The sequence below is a fragment of the Physcomitrium patens genome, chromosome 16 (assembly GCF_059467195.1).
Source record: "Physcomitrium patens ecotype Gransden chromosome 16, ASM5946719v1, whole genome shotgun sequence".
Lineage (NCBI taxonomy): Eukaryota > Viridiplantae > Streptophyta > Bryopsida > Funariales > Funariaceae > Physcomitrium > Physcomitrium patens.
In genome coordinates, this window is record NC_143425.1 from 15,401,139 (window position 1) to 15,418,351 (window position 17,213).

General features: G+C 31.0%; 1 long non-coding RNA gene across 1 annotated transcript; it reads right to left on the reverse strand.

Annotated features, from left to right (window-relative positions):
- Window positions 1-563: 563 nt before the first annotated feature.
- Window positions 564-1,666, reverse strand: LOC112293380 (uncharacterized). The gene is made up of 2 exons (XR_016497813.1): window positions 1,162-1,666; window positions 564-987 (listed from the first exon to the last, which is right to left on the reverse strand). It is a non-coding gene; the product is annotated as an uncharacterized LOC112293380 (long non-coding RNA).
- Window positions 1,667-17,213: the final 15,547 nt, after the last annotated feature.

Below are 17,213 nucleotides of genomic sequence, written 5' to 3' on the forward strand. Positions count from 1 at the left end.
TTATTTAAATCTTAATCAATTCACAATTAAAACTCTTTAAATCATCCAAATAGTCAAACAAAATAATAAGTCACTTATTATTTATAAATAATAAGTCACTTCATAAATAAACAAATAATAAGTCACTTCATAAATTCCATACAATTATAAAATCTTTGGTATTATGATTTTATTTTATTTTGTGTATTTATTTATAATCTTATTTTAATTTTTATTTAATTAAAATTCATCTATTGACAAAATCTCATCTTTGGATGATATTTCATCCTTGAATAACAATTCATTGACATACTTCATCCATTTTTAAAATTTCATCCTCTATTAAAACTTCATCCAATTTAACTTGTCCAAATTCTAAATTGACTAAACCCTAATTCATTTAATTCCTAACTATATTCATGTAAATACACTTAGCTGGACCTAATAGAAATTCATCTGTCCGAGAACCTCATTGAATCAGAAGTAGAACTTGATTTGGTCACTTTGTGGCACTGAATCGAATCCTCTCTTCTCTTTGGCTGAAGCCTTGAGTGCTTCCTTTGTCCTCGTCTACAACAAAAAAATACTCAAATGGCATATATCAATGATAGAACTCCTCCAGGCAAGCTTAGTACAACTGTCAAATATCCGCCTTTATCATGGTTTTTCTAATTCAATTGGAATAGAGTAATCAGAATGATTGAAAGTATTGGGCATTGGGGTCAACAAGGACACCAGATTTCTCCTTTGATGTAATCAGAATCCCGCCGCATGTCTGCTCGGACAGGCTCTCAAAGAAGTTTTCCAGCTTGGGACCAACCACTGTTGAGTTTGCAGTAAGTTGTGGAGCATCTACAGTTTGCTCGTTCCATGCCTTAGTTGTTCCGACCCTGAAACTTCTTAGACACCGAACTAGTGTCCGTGCCCTGATATTGTTTCGATGTACTTGATTTCCAGATTGCAAAGCAGCTTCTCCCAATACCACGACTACCGCGCTGCCTAACCAACCTATCCACACCGTTGAGCACAGAATCATACACCCAACTTTAAGAAAAAATGATTGGTGTACTCCACACACACATAATGTGAGAGCTACAGAAGATTCAGAAGCAATTTGTTGCAGCAAGGTTCGATGATGGATGGCATTGGTTGCAAGGATTAAGATCACATCCGGAGGCCTACCTTTGGACTGTGCAATGATAGCTTGCTGTCGTGCTGTCCGCCTCCAGCAACAAAAGAAAACAAAAAAATATGACCAACGATTTGGAACAGCGAAACAGCAATGAGAATCTGTGATCAGCTCGGCAACAAGATGTAAGCAATAAGAGGAAAGAGAACACAATATCTAGACAGAACAACATCGCTCGCCACTGCAACCCTCCACGCGATGCGCTCGAGCCGCATTCGAGCCACCGGCAATGTCGACGACGTCCGAAGAAGAAAACAAACGGCAGTCGATAGCAACTGCAACACCGCCGCATACTACGAAGAAGCACCACTAGAGAACGACGCTCAGAACAAAGAACAAAAAAACTTGATTTAGAGCTAGACCCCTGACACCAGCTTGCTCTTATCACTTGCCGCATGACGTCACACGTCAACAAAACTGCAAGCCAACCTCACCAAGATTAGCAACATAAAAACCAAAAGTTCAATGGATAGTCGCTCTTTGCACACCATGCAAGAAAAGAAAAAAAATGAAAAATGTAACCCAGCGTCCATTGAACTTGACCCTCCGCAAGAAGAACAACAAGAGAATCAAATCAACAGGTTTCAACTGTCGTCACACTAGCTCGTGGGAATTTCAATCCGCAAGAATGAATAAAACTAAAGGAGAAGAAAAAGAAAAAAAAAAAAAAAAAAAAAAAAAAACTACAATCCATTGCATAGCATAGCGCAACACAGAAAAAATACTTCTGAAGTGCTGGAAGCCGAGACACTTCTGAAAGATTTAAGGACAAAAATTGGAGAGACAGGAGTCTGGGGCGACCTCGACCTCTATGGGCAAATAGCCTGTCGGAAGTTACGAGCAACCTCTTGCCCTTGCGTTCATCTTTCTATTTTATTTTCTTTTTTCCTTTTCTTTTTGCCTTTTGCCTTTTTCTTTTTTTTTTCTTTTTTTTTTTTTTTCCCCTCTTCTCTCCTACTCTTCTATTTTTCTTTTCTTTTTTCCTTCTATTAATTTGCTTCTTTTTTTCTCTCCTACTCTTCTTTTCTTTATTTCTTTTTTTAACTTATTATTTTTTATTTATTATTTTATTATTATTATTATTATTATTATATATGTATTTTTAACTATTAATGATTAAATTTTATTTTTTTCTTTTGACAACAAGGACTACTTCCATTTGACCATCATCTAATATTAACTACAAAAAAACATTTTCATTATAGAAATTTGTCTTACTAAATTCTATCCAAGGTCGAATATTTACAATTACCAATCTATTTTCTATTTTTTCTAAATATTCTACCATTAATTCACAAAATCTGTGATTTTAAGCACAATAAGTATTTTTTTATACTAAATATTCAAGAGAATTAATTCAATGATTTATAAATAGCTTAATAATATTTAATCTAATTAAATTTCCTTCTATCTAATTTTTTTAGGATTATTAGGGCTAAACAAATTTAACCCTCATATAGACTAGATTTCTTGTAATCTTGATTTTTTCCATAGTTAGTCTAAGATTTTGTCAGTCATATAGAAATCCATAAGTTCAATATGTCCAAACTTTTATTGGTAAGTGCAAGAGCTTTCATACATGCTGCGAAAGAAAGATCAACTTTTGTAATATATACCACACCTATTTTTGATAAAAATTTCAAGTGGCATTCCAAAGAAATACTAAGATTATTAAGACATTTTTGAAAAGAAGAATTTAAATATTCTTCTAAAGCATCATTCCTATGATTGTTTGATAGATCTTCAAGAATAAATTTAATTACCATTTGGCCCAATTTATAGCCTATTACAAAATAAGTTGGTTGCATTTAAGAAGTACATTGATAAGAAGTTGGATAAAAACTTCATATGCTACTCTAAAACTTCAACAGTGACTCTTTTCTTATTTGTAAAAAAAAAAAAAAAAAAAAATGTTAGATCTCTATAAATATATGTGGAATATCAAGAATAAGTATCTTTTACCTTTGATTTCAGAACTTTTTGATCAACTCAATTAAATAAAAATTTATATTAAAATAGATCTATAAGGAGCATACAACTTGGTATGCATTAAAGAATGAGATGAATGGAAGATTGTATTTTGAACCAGATATGGACATTTCAAATATAATGTCATACCTTTTGGACTCACAAATGCACCGGTTGCTTTTCAATATTTAATGAATAGTATCTTTCATGAGTTTCTTGATGCCTTTGTCAACTATTACTTTGACGACATCTTAATCTATTCTAAGAACTCAAAAGAGTATAAACTTCATATTTGTTGTGTATTACAAAAACTAAAAGATGCAATATTATATACTAAAATAGAGAAGTATATATTTTATACTATTCAAATTGATTTCTTAAGGTACATCATTTCAAATAATAACCTTATAATAGATCCTAAGAAGGTTTAAACTATCTTAGTTTAAAAGATTCCAAAAATAATCAAAGATGTGTAATAAATTTTATGATTTGACAATTATTATTGAATCTTTATGAAAGACTTTTTTTAAGTTACTGCTCTTCTTATATATCTGACATTGTAAAAACAAACTTGAATGGAACAAAGAAGTTCAAGTATCTTTTAAAGCCTTAAAGCCATCATATATTTTTGCACCAATCTTGTATTGCATCAACTTCTCTAAAGCATTCTTTATAGAAATAAATACATCAAACTTTGCTATTGATGTAGTGCACTTATAAGTAAAAGCAAATAATAAACTCCACCTAATAGCATCCATTTTAGAAAAAATTTAATAGCCAAAATTAACTACGAGATCCACAAAAATGAGTTTCTTGATTTTAAGCCTTAAGATATTTTTAAGTTTGAAGTCAAGCTCAATCTACTCTATTTCAAAGGATAATTATATATTCTAGAAGATAAAGCATAATTATGTATTTTTTAAGCTTATCATGAATTTCTAGTAATTCAGCATTTTAGATATAAGAAAACTTTGGAACTAATATCTAAAATTTTTTGGTGGCTTGAAATATAGAAGGTAATTAAAGACTTTTTACAATCATGTGAGATTTATTGAAGATTAAAAAATCCTTGTTATTGACCTTGTGGACTTCTTTAGCCATTATCTATTTCAAAACAACTACAATCTTTTATTTTTATGGATTTTATCATAGATCTTTTAATCTCAATTTCTTTTGAATATATATTTATGATAGTAGATAAATTCAATAAGATAGCTCAGTTTGTACGATGTATAAAATCTATTACAAGTGAAGAAACAGCTAAGTTTTTTCTTAATAATATCTATTATTATCATGGATTATCAAGGAATATTATATTGAATACAGGGACATGATTTATATCAAGATTTTAGAGAACTCTTTTCAAGATTTTAAAGATACATATAAAACTATCTTTCATTTTTTATCCTCAAATTGATAACCAAACAAAACAAGTGAGTCAAGTTTTAAGGTGTATCATTAACTACCAACAAAATAATTGGACAACTCTTTTATCATTGGTAGGATTTACATATAATAAGATTATATATTTTTCTATTCAACAAACACTTTTCTTTATCAATTATAATTATCATCCATGATTTAATACTTTTAATTTTTTAAAAGTTGATAATCTTGTAGCAAAGAATTTGACAAATTATTTGTTAGAATTACATGCAATAATATAGGCACAAGTAAAAGAAGCTCAAGAACAACAAAAGTTTAATGTATATGCTTATTGTAAGGAATAACCTCAATTTCATATTGGCAATAAGGTATGGTTATTTTGTCATATTATTCAGACTATTTGCCCTCATGACAAATCAAATTATCATAGACCTAAACCATTTTTTATATGTAAAAAAATTAATTCAATTACTTATTGATTTTACCTACTAAAAGTTATGAAGATCCATCTCATGTACTATGTATCTCTTCTTGAGTCACATAAGATATTAAATATACCCAGAAGACAACAAATACCATCTCTTCTTATAGAAGTAGATAATAATTAAGAATATGAAGTTGAAAAAATTTTAGACTTATGGCAACACCAAAATAGGTTGAAATATCTTATTTATTGACATGTATATGATATTAGTAAATGCACATGGAAGCAAGTCAAGAATCTTACAAATGCAACAAAGAAGATTAATATTTTTTATTGATAACATTCATTAAAATGAAGATAACGGATAGCAAATCTTTGCTATAAAAGAATTGTAGTTTAAAAAAAATTACATTTGATATTTTTTCCTTATTTGTAGTTTTTGTATATTTGTATTGCTAAAGAGATGGAGAATCAATAGCTAACAAATTCAACTAAAGAACCATTTTTTATTGATTTATTGAATAAGACATTGTAATTATTACACCCATCAAGATAATATAATCAAGATAAAGATCTTCAAGAGGAACATGTTCTTCCTCAAATAGATGGTGAGATACAATATATTTGGTATAACAACCTTTGAAGAAACGTCCAATGTTAAGTGATTTTATTAGAAGTAAGAAAAACTCTTAATGATATTATAAATATTTTATTTGATAGAAGTTACCAAGGCTTCAATAATGATTAAATAATAGGATGATCTTCTTGCCTTGGAATGTGATATTATTGATGGCTGAGAGGACCTATCAACTATCTTTGAAGAAAACAAAGATCAAAGTATGTAGCAAATATAATTTGCGGCATCTTAAACTTACTCAACATGTGATCACCATTCTTTATAGAACTCATTCTTAAAAGGAGGGATAATGTCACAAATATACATATTTACTCTAATAATTATTTAGATGTTATGAATAGATAAAAGTATGTTAATTTAATAATATCTTATAGAAAAGCTTTTTAGAAGCTCTATGGACGTGATTTCATCCTTATTTATATTTATTGGTGATTGATAGGTTAAAAACTTAGCCAATAAATTATCCACATGTTACACATGTTAATAACTTGTTGTGTAAGCTAATAATGTGGCGCTTATATCAAAAACATGCCTTGCAAGTTAAAAAATGAGTCTTACATATTGAGTACATATTAGAATTCTTAAAAAAAGTCACCACATAGCTTCTAGCTAGATAGTATATATATGGACAGAAGAATGAAGCCGTCTTCAATCTTATCAATGCCTTTTTAATCATTAATCTTATTTCAAGACTTTTTAGTCTTCTTATCTTTGATAATAGTTATTTCAGTTTCAATATTATATTAATTTTGAATGAATATCTATTCTTTTTGAGTTATATAAGAGTGTATTGTGAGAGCCAATTTTTTTGATTCATAATATAATTAGAAAAAAATATTAGAATAAATCAATAGAATTACAAAGCAAAAATTTTGAATGTAGTTAAGTAGGATAAATTATCAAAGAAAATATTCATTTAAGTATTAAGAATTGAGTACAATTATAATAGTGGATAAAAAAAATTATAGTTTAAAATTAGATTAAGTAGAGACAGCAATGTCATATTCATAAAAGAGTGAAGAAAGGAATAAATGATAGAAAATATATTATTTAGATCTTTAGAATTTAAAAAATATTAAAAATAATAAAAAAATTAGACATATTATTTTTAAGTAAGAATAGAATAAAAGATACTTTTAAAAGGGTTCTTAAAAATCTCTCATAAGGATGTGTTGAAGACTTCAAAAAAAAAAAAAAAAAAAAAAAAAAAACACACACACACACACAAAAATACAAATAAAAAAACACACACATATACAAACTAGCAACCTATTTTGTCAAATTGGTCTAAGCTGCACAAGTTCTAGTCTAGACAATTACAAACTAAGTAGGTTATATCAATAGTATTGAGCAAATGAAGTCTAGAGCATTAAAATTTAAATGCAATAGAATTATTGAATACAATGAAGTAATACAGTGCAGGGAGTGGTATATAGTAGACAAAGAAGTTAAACACAAGTTTGAGTTAATTGAGATGAATTTGTCTAGGACATGTGTGTTGCTTGAGGTAAAGGTTGTGCTCACTAAGAAGTTGAGATTGCTAGATAGTGTAGCAATTTGAGTCAAGGTTACATAGAAGATCAAATTGTGATCTAATTTCATAGGATGAAAGAAAGACTCCAAAGAGAAGAAGGTGAGGATTGCAGGATAAAGAAGTTTTTGATCGTGGAACATAGAAGTAGATCCAAATTAGTAGGGAGGATTGCCACTCAAGAAAAAGAGGGAGTGTAGATTCTAGAAGAGCTCGAACTAATTAAAAGAGAGGCAACAATGGTAATGCGTTGGCCTAATATTGATGAATCTAAGCTATACAGTCTTTTTAGAGGAGGTGGCAAAGTGAAGGTGTTGTTATTGGAGGAGATAAAAGTGATGGTGTTATGCAAATGTAGAGATAGTTTGATAGTAATAAAGATAGGACTTGGCTTGGAAATTGACAACTATGGTAGATTTGCCATGATTTGCAATGTTATTGTGAAGTGGTAGTTGATTTCGAGTTGTTGTTAGACAACAAAATTTGGAAGAATTCTTGTGCATATTTTTTGATGTGATAATAGGCAATTGTGATATTATGATCTATATTTTAATATGGTCATTTCTTTGCTAAAGAATAGAATGCATATAAAAACTTTTATAAGATAATTATTGGATAATTAAAATAAATGATTAATTAACTAAAATTATTTATATAATAAATTATTAAATAATTAAATAAATTAATTTAATTTAAAAAAAACTTATATAAATAAATAAATAAATAATTGATAAAATAAAATAGTAGATAAACAATGGTTAAAAAAAAAGATATTTAACCTTATATGAGTGAAGTTACTCCATTAGACTACCAAACATAATTAAGGTGGGTTGATTTTGCTAACATATTAAATTTTTGGTTCTTTAAGGTTCATATCTTTGATACAAGGAAAAATAACAAATTGATTATAAAAAAGTATGTATATTCAAGAAGAAACTAGAATGGTTGTTGCCAAAGACTAAAAATTTAGAAACTCTAGAAATTAGATATAAGGATAAATTTCTCCCTCAATCCAAATTACAAGATGGCATCAATTAAGAATTGCTTGTAATTGGTTATATAAAAAAAAGATGCAATAAACAAAAAAATATATAAAATATAAATTAAAAAATAAAAAACAAAAAATAAGTGAAATAAGTGCAATGAAGCAATTGCATATAATAAAAGTAGTCCAAAATTTGTTTATTAAATTTTCATCTAATAAAATTAAATTAAATATTAAAAAATATATTTTTAGATAGATAATTTTATTATCTTTCTAATAACATAAAAAAAATTTAAATTCAAATTATTATAAGTTATAAAATTTTAAAGATAAGATATGAGTAATTAAAAAATTAAATAAAAATATTTTATGTCAAGGATAACTTGCTTATAGATTAAGGATTCGAACCTCACCAAGGCTTACAAGTAGTATATATGGATGTTCTAAAGAGGCCTCAAGACCTTAGTCTTATCTTCCTACCTACATCCAAGGTGCTACAACTCATGGGAATTATGCACCTTCCTTCCTACAAGAATTAGATTAGCTACTGATCCTCCTATTTTTTACTAATAGAATTTATATTTTTATATTTTTGACTTCACCATGGTATTTAAAAAAATCAAAATAGCATAGGAATCTTATATGGCCTTCAAATCTTATTCCATTTTTTCATAATAGCTCCTAAGGTGATAAAACTTAATTTTATCAAAATCTTGAAATCATTCCTAAAAACTCCTAAAAAATTCTATAATATTTTTATAATTCTAATATTCATTCAAGGTTATATTTTTTATCTAGATGATTTTTTTATAATTATAAAAAAAATTAAATCCAATAAAAAATCTATTTTTTATATAATTAATTAAAAACACATAATTTTTTTTTTATGCTTCTTCTAACTACTAATCAATTATTGATAAGATTTTTATAAATAATATATGTAGATAAGAGGCTAATATAGATATTGGTATCAATAACTAACTATTTATACTTAAAAATAAGTAAAAATATTAAATCAATTAAAATGATTGCCTCCAAAATTTACTAAGATTTAATTTTTATAATTTTTCTTTTAATAAGAATTTTGTAATTTATAAATACCTCTAAATTCTAAAAAATACTCAAATAGTCAAAAAAATCTAAATTTAATATTTATATAATTAAATGACTTAAAACTATATTTTTAACTAATCTACTAACTAAGCTATATTAATGGGACTCACATTAGATTAGAAGCAAGAAAAGAATTGACAAGAATGAAAAAGGCTTCACTCTTGCTTTTATATATATTCTCTACCTAAGAACTATATAGTGACATTTTATAAGATCTCCAACACATGTCCAATTTTTGAAACACATGTCTTAACTTACAAGACAAGTTTTTCATATATACGTCACATAATTAACTTGTACCACAAGCTATCAACATGTACAACACGTGGCTAATTTTTTGGCCAAGTTTCTAACATATTAATCACCTATAGATATATATAAAGATGAAACCTTGTCTATGAAGCTTCTAAAAAAGTTTTCTACAAGATATTATCAATTTAATCTACTTTTATCTATTTCTACCTATTCATATTATTCAAGTAACTATTAGGGTAAATATATATGTCTATAACAAAAAGTAGACTTTAAGACAATAGTTATGGCCTCTCCATTGAAAGAATTTGACTTAGTTAATATGATTTGACTCTATAAAGTTCAATTACTATTAGCTACTAGGCAATAAAAAATAGATAGAATATGAATTTTAGAGCCAAAGTTATACTTTTTTTTGCTGCAAATTCATCAAACATCAATTAAATTGGATGTGGTAGTATAGAATATGCTCTAATGTTATATCCAGCTTGATCACATATTCTATATCACCTTTGTTGTCCCTCCACAATTTTAAATAAAGATGGAATTCTTTGTATAGAGAATTGCAATTTATTACAATTCAATGCACCAAGAGGATGTCCCTTAGAACATCAACAATTAGGCTCATTTGGAGCACAATATTGATACAATATCAATTCTAATAAAATTGACTATGACTTTGCTTGTTGATTAGAATCCAATGTAGGATATACATCATCCAATTGATTAAATAACGCCTCAACTAGTAGAATATTTTGTTGAATGACATAGATAGAAGGCAATGGCAAAGGCTAAAGAAAATCAAAATGTCATTGTAGATGGAAATCACTTAATTATAAAACACCATTTGTTGTAAGACATTTATGCAGCAAGTATTTGTATGGAATACCAAAAGTGGTAGTAAATTGTCTCATATACTCTTCATGTTATCTTGGTGCTTTTATAGATGTATACACTTTTAGTAGTTCAAAATTAAAAAAATTGTGAACCACTTGGTCATAGAAAAGTCCATTCAGAACAATCCAAATTTGGACTTTTTCATCTCTAATTTTTGCTTGAAGTCCTGGACGGTGTATGTTTTTTTTTATCAATCAACGAGATAAAAAAACAGGGCCGAAACATACACCGTCCAGTAAGCTGTTTTTTTATCTCGTTGAAGTGCTGCGGTGCAGCCTTGTCCCCTTGGTACTGTGGCTGTGTGGCTGGAGCAATTTTGGAGCGGTTTATTACAGTGGGCTGCTGTGCGGTGAAACTCACGGCTCTGGTTTTTTTTCCTTGCTCAGTTGCTTCCTGTTCCGTCAATGGCGGTGTTGAAGTCGGAGGTTGGAGTAGTTAGTGCTGTAGAGGCGAGAAGCTCGTCGCCAAGGCTAGTGGCAGGCCGCCTATCGACCCCCTCCGTAAGAACTCATGAAGTGAGCGGATGAAATAGGGTTGAATGAATTAGTAGATGCGGATGAACTAGGATTAGAATTGAATTAGGTTAGTTTGGATGAACAGTTGAAATTGAATAAAAAAAATTAAATTGGATGAAAATGTATTGGATGAATTTTTATGTATAAACAAGAAAACTTATTGAAGGATGCATTTTTGTTGATGGATGAATTTTAATTAATGATAAGAATAATAAAATTAATTAAATAAGTAGATTCTTAATGCATGAATATTTTAGTGAGTTTTTATTATAAGTGTGAATTGGTGGTGGAGTTTTTGATAGACTACTTGGATGTTTTAAGGAGGTTAGGAGTGATTTGATTATGATTTAATTATTAGCTATAAATTCTAAAAATTTATATAGTTAATTTACTTATAGTGAACTAGAATAAATTCCAACTAGTAGAGGTGTATTTTAGTTCACACATGCTCAAGTATTTGTCAATTGAAATCAAAAAGAACAATTATACAACTACCTACAACTTGATTCCAACATTACATGAAGTTTTTTCACTTATCTATAAAAAATCCTTACTTATAATTTGTAAGAATGTTCTTGTTAATATGCTAAATACAAAGAAGGTTAGTTGATATAGGAAAAAAAAATCTATTAGAAACATAATTGCAAGTTTCTTATTAGTCACCAATGTAAGTAGTATCACTCCATTATCAAAGAGTAATTTAACCCTCTTTAATGTCCAAACATAGTTTTATCCTTTTCCTTCAAAAACACAAAACATGATGAGAACGTGGAATTCAAGGAAGTCACACCCACAATATGAAGGAGTGGCATTCAATATTTATTACTTGTGTATATATAATCTAGCAAAATAACATAAACATACTTTTGTATAAGTTCCATTGAAAAAAGATGAGCAAAACATAATCCAGTGATAGCAATGCTTTCATCACAACAATAATAGTATTGAAAATTTGATCTTTTATTTTATCTAGTAAAGCTGCAATAAGTTATGTCCTTTCACCAACTGACTTTGTATGGCTCTTTGTTGATTATAAATGATTGAAGATGTTTCCATAATTCAAGGCTTTTTTTGCCAAATAGCAATTAAAATTGCTACAAGCTTTGTTCCTATAAAGAGAAGTTGTTGCACTTATTGTTGCATCCCAAGAGATAAACATCTTGCAATAGAGTGTGTTAACATGTTTGAAAAAAATGGATAATTGTAAGCAGAATTTCAAACAATAAGTTGCCAAAGGCCAAAATTTATGCTAGTCACCACAATTCACTTCAATCAGACTTTTTTTTACCATTGAATAGCCTTAAAAAAAGGCAAATGACTAAACACTTTAGAGAAGGTCACCCAATATAGGATACTCACGTTTGGATGGAGGAAGCATTGCAAATGCAAATGAAGATCTTCAATATTTTTCAAATCAAAATCTGTAAAATAGTTATCATAAATGTAAATTATTACAACAAGAAGTCATGCATATAAAAATAAAAATAACGTCAGGTCTAATTGGTCAATCCAAAAGCAGACATTATGGTATATAGGCTAAGCCTATATTGCAACCACAAGAAATTTAAAAAGTACAAAACTCATCCAAATACATGACAACTATAAGCACCAAAATAATGAAATCACGCAGATAAATACAACCAGCAATGAATTGACAACAAATTAAAAAAAAAAAAATATTCACCTCTGTTGGGAAGCGTATCAGTATTGCAGTGGTACTTCCAGCAGTCCCCGCTGTCTGTTATAATACAGATATTACACCGATTAGTAGACATTGGAGCCCCAAGTCATAGATTGACAAATCAATACAAAATTCTCATTGTCACAAAATAAAACAAACATTTGTATACAACATTAAAACAAACGAAATGGGTTCATTTGCATATTACTATATGATGTAGAATTAAAAAAAATCCACGCTTGTATCTGGCCTTACTAAGTGTGCAACACATCTTAGGTGGTGTGGAAAGACATCCAACAGCTTCCTTTTCATTAGTTCAAAAAAACCCACAAGAATGGCTGATGCCCTGTGGTATCACATTAAGTTAAAGCATAGAGATGAGGAGTGTCGAGCTGAAAATGAAAGAAGCTTTTGAACGCTTCGCCTCTATAGCTTCAGGTGATCAAGGAAGAAATTTACGTAAAATTTACCTCCCAGAGCTTCAGGCGATCAAGGAAGAAATTTACGTAAAATTTACCTCTTAGAGCTTCACGCGATCAAGGAAGAAATTTACGTAAAATTTACCTCCCAGAGCTTCAGGCGATCAAGGAAGAAATTTACGTAAAATTTACCTCCCAGAGCTTCAAGCGATCAAGAAAGAAATTTACGTAAAATTTACCTCTTAGAGCTTCAGGCGATCAAGGAAGAAATTTACGTAAAATTTACCTCCCAGAGCTTCAGGCGATCAAGGAAGAAATTTACGTAAAATTTACCTCCCAGAGCTTCAGGCGATCAAGAAAGAAATTTACGTAAAATTTACCTCTTAGAGCTTCAGGCGATCAAGGAAGAAATTTACGTAAAATTTACCTCCCAGAGCTTCAGGCGATCAAGGAAGAAATTTACGTAAAATTTACCTCCCAAAGCTTCAGGCGATCAAGAAAGAAATTTACGTAAAATTTACCTTCCAGAGCTTCAGGCGATCAAAGAAGAAATTTACGTAAAATTTACCTCCCAGAGCTTCAGGCGATCAAGGAAGAAATTTACGTAAAATTTACCTCCTAGAGCTTCGGGCGATCAAAGAAGAAATTTACGTAAAATTTACCTCCTAGAGCTTCAGGCGATCAAGGAAGAAATTTACGTAAAATTTACCTCCCAGAGCTTCAGGCGATCAAAGAAGAAATTTACGTAAAATTGACCTCCTAGAGCTTCAGGCGATCAAGGAAGAAATTTACATAAAATTTACCTCCCAGAGCTTCAGGCAATCAAGGAAGAAATTTACGTAAAATTTACCTCCCAGAGCTTCAGGCGATCAAGGAAGAAATTTACGTAAAATTTACCTCCCAAAGCTTCAGGCGATCAATGAAGAAATTTATATAAAATTTACCTCCCAAAGCTTCAGGCGATCAAGGAAGAAATTTACATAAAATTTACCTCCTAGAGCTTCAGGCGATCAAGGAAGAAATTTACGTAAAATTTGCCTCCCAGAGCTTCAGGCGATCAAGGAAGAAATTTACGTAAAATTTACCTCCCAGAGCTTCAGGCAATGAAGGAAGAAATTTACGTAAAATTTACCTCCCAGAGCTTCAGGCGATGAAGGAAGAAATTTACCTCCCAGAGCTTCAGGCGATCAAGGAAGAAATTTACATTCCAGAGCTTCAGGCGATCAAGGAAGAAAATTACGTAAAATTTACCTCACACAGCTTCAAGCAATCAAGGAAGAAATTTATGTAAAATTTACCTCCTAGAGCTTCAGGCGATCAAGGAAGAAATTTATGTAAAATTTACCTCCTAGAGCTTCAGGCGATCAAGGAAGAAATTTATGTAAAATTTACCTCCCAGAGCTTTAGGCGATCAAGGAAGAAATTTACGTAAAATTTACCTCCTAGAGTTTCGGGCGATCAAGGAAGAAATTTACGTAAAATTTACCTCCTAGAGCTTTGGGCGATCAAGGAAGAAATTTACGTAAAATTTACCTCCTAGAGCTTCGGGCGATCAAGGAAGAAATTTACGTAAAATTTACCTCCCAGAGCTTCAGGCGATCAAAGAAGAAATTTACGTAAAATTTACCTCCTAGAGCTTCGGGCGATCAAGGAAGAAATTTACGTAAAATTTACCTCTCAGAGCTTCAGGCGATCAAGGAAGAAATTTACGTAAAATTTACCTCCCAGAGCTTCAGGCGATCAAGGAAGAAATTTACGTAAAATTTACCTCCAAGAGCTTCAAGCGATCAAGGAAGAAATTTACCTCCCAAAGCTTCAGGCGATCAAGGAAGAAATTTACGTAAAATTTATCTCCCAGAGCTTCAGGCGATCAAGGAAGAAATTTACGTAAAATTTACCTCCTAGAGCTTCAGGCGATCAAGGAAGAAATTTACGGCAAATTTACTTCCCAGAGCTTCAGGCGATCAAGGAAGAAATTTACGTAAAGTATACCTCCCAAAGCTTCAGGCGATCTAGGAAGAAATTAATGTAAAATTTACCTCCTAGAGCTTCAGGCGATCAAGGAAGAAATTTATGTAAAATTTACCTCCTAGAGCTTCAGGCGATCAAGGAAGAAATTTACATAAAATTTACCTCCCAAAGCTTCGGGCGATCAAGGAAGAAATTTACATCCCAAAGCTTCAGGCGATCAAGGAAGAAATTTACGTAAAATTTACCTCACACAGCTTCAGGTGATCAAGGAAGAAATTTATGTAAAATTTACCTCCTAGAGCTTAAGGCGATCAAGGAAGAAATTTATGTAAAATTTACCTCCTAGAGCTTCAGGCGATCAAGGAAGAAATTTATGTAAAATTTACCTCCTAGAGCTTCAGGCCATCAAGGAAGAAATTTACGTAAAATTTACCTCCTAGAGCTTCGGGCGATCAAGGAAGAAATTTACGTAGAATTTACCTCCTAGAGCTTCAGGCGATGAAGGAAGAAATTTACGTAAAATTTACCTCCCAGAGCTTCAGGCGATCAAGGAAGAAATTTACGTAAAATTTACCTCCCAGAGCTTCAGGCGATCAAGGAAGAAATTTACGTAAAATTTACCTCCCAGAGCTTCGGGCGATCAAGGAAGAAATTTACGTAAAATTTACCTCCCAAAGCTTCAGGCAATCAAGGAAGAAATTTACGTAAAATTTACCTCCTAGAGCTTAAGGCGATCAAGGAAGAAATTTATGTAAAATTTACCTCCTAGAGCTTCAGGCGATCAAGGAAGAAATTTATGTAAAATTTACCTCCTAGAGCTTCAGGCGATCAAGGAAGAAATTTACGTAAAATTTACCTCCTAGAGCTTCGGGCGATCAAGGAAGAAATTTACGTAGAATTTACCTCCTAGAGCTTCAGGCGATGAAGGAAGAAATTTACGTAAAATTTACCTCCCAGAGCTTCAGGCGATCAAGGAAGAAATTTACGTAAAATTTACCTCCCAGAGCTTCAGGCGATCAAGGAAGAAATTTACGTAAAATTTACCTCCCAGAGCTTCGGGCGATCAAGGAAGAAATTTACGTAAAATTTACCTCCCAAAGCTTCAGGCAATCAAGGAAGAAATTTACGTAAAATTTACCTCCTAGAGCTTCAGGCGATCAAGGAAGAAATTTACATAAAATTTACCTCCCAGAGCTTCAGGCGATCAAGGAAGAAATTCACGTAAAATTTACCTCCCAGAGCTTCAGGCGATCAAGGAAGAAATTTACGTAAAATTTACCTCTCAGAGCTTCAGGCGATCAAGGAAGAAATTTACGTAAAATTTACCTCCCAGAGCTTCAGGCGATCAAGGAAGAAATTTACGTAAAATTTACCTCCCAGAGCTTCGGGCGATCAAGGAAGAAATTTACGTAAAATTTACCTCCCAGAGCTTCAGGCGATCAAGGAAGAAATTTACGTAAAATTTACCTCCCAAAGCTTCAGGCGATCAAGGAAGAAATTTACGTAAAATTTACCTCCCAGAGCTTCGGGCGATCAAGGAAGAAATTTACGTAAAATTTACCTCCCAGAGCTTCAGGCGATCAATGAAGAAATTTACGTAAAATTTACCTCCCAAAGCTTCAGGCGATCAAGGAAGAAATTTACATAAAATTTGCCTCCCAGAGCTTCAGGCGATCAAGGAAGAAATTTACGTAAAATTTACCTCCTAGAGCTTCAGGCGATCAAGGAAGAAATTTAGATTAAATTTACCTCCCAGAGCTTCAATCGATCAAGGAAGAAATTTATGTAAAATTTACCTCCTAGAGCTTCAGGCGATCAAGGAAGAAATTTAGATTAAATTTACCTCCTAGAGCTTCAGGCGATCGAAGAAGAAATTTACGTAAAATTTACCTCCTAAAGCTTCAGGCGATCAAGGAAGAAATTTACGTAAAATTTACCTCCTAGAGCTTCGGGCGATCAAGGAAGAAATTTACGTAGAATTTACCTCCTAGAGCTTCAGGCGATGAAGGAAGAAATTTACGTAAAATTTACCTCCCAGAGCTTCAGGCGATCAAGGAAGAAATTTACGTAAAATTTACCTCCCAGAGCTTCAGGCGATCAAGGAAGAAATTTACGTAAAATTTACCTCCCAGAGCTTCGGGCGATCAAGGAAGAAATTTACGTAAAATTTACCTCCCAAAGCTTCAGGCAATCAAGGAAGAAATTTACGTAAAATTTACCTCCTAGAGCTTCAGGCGATCAAGGAAGAAATTTACATAAAATTTAC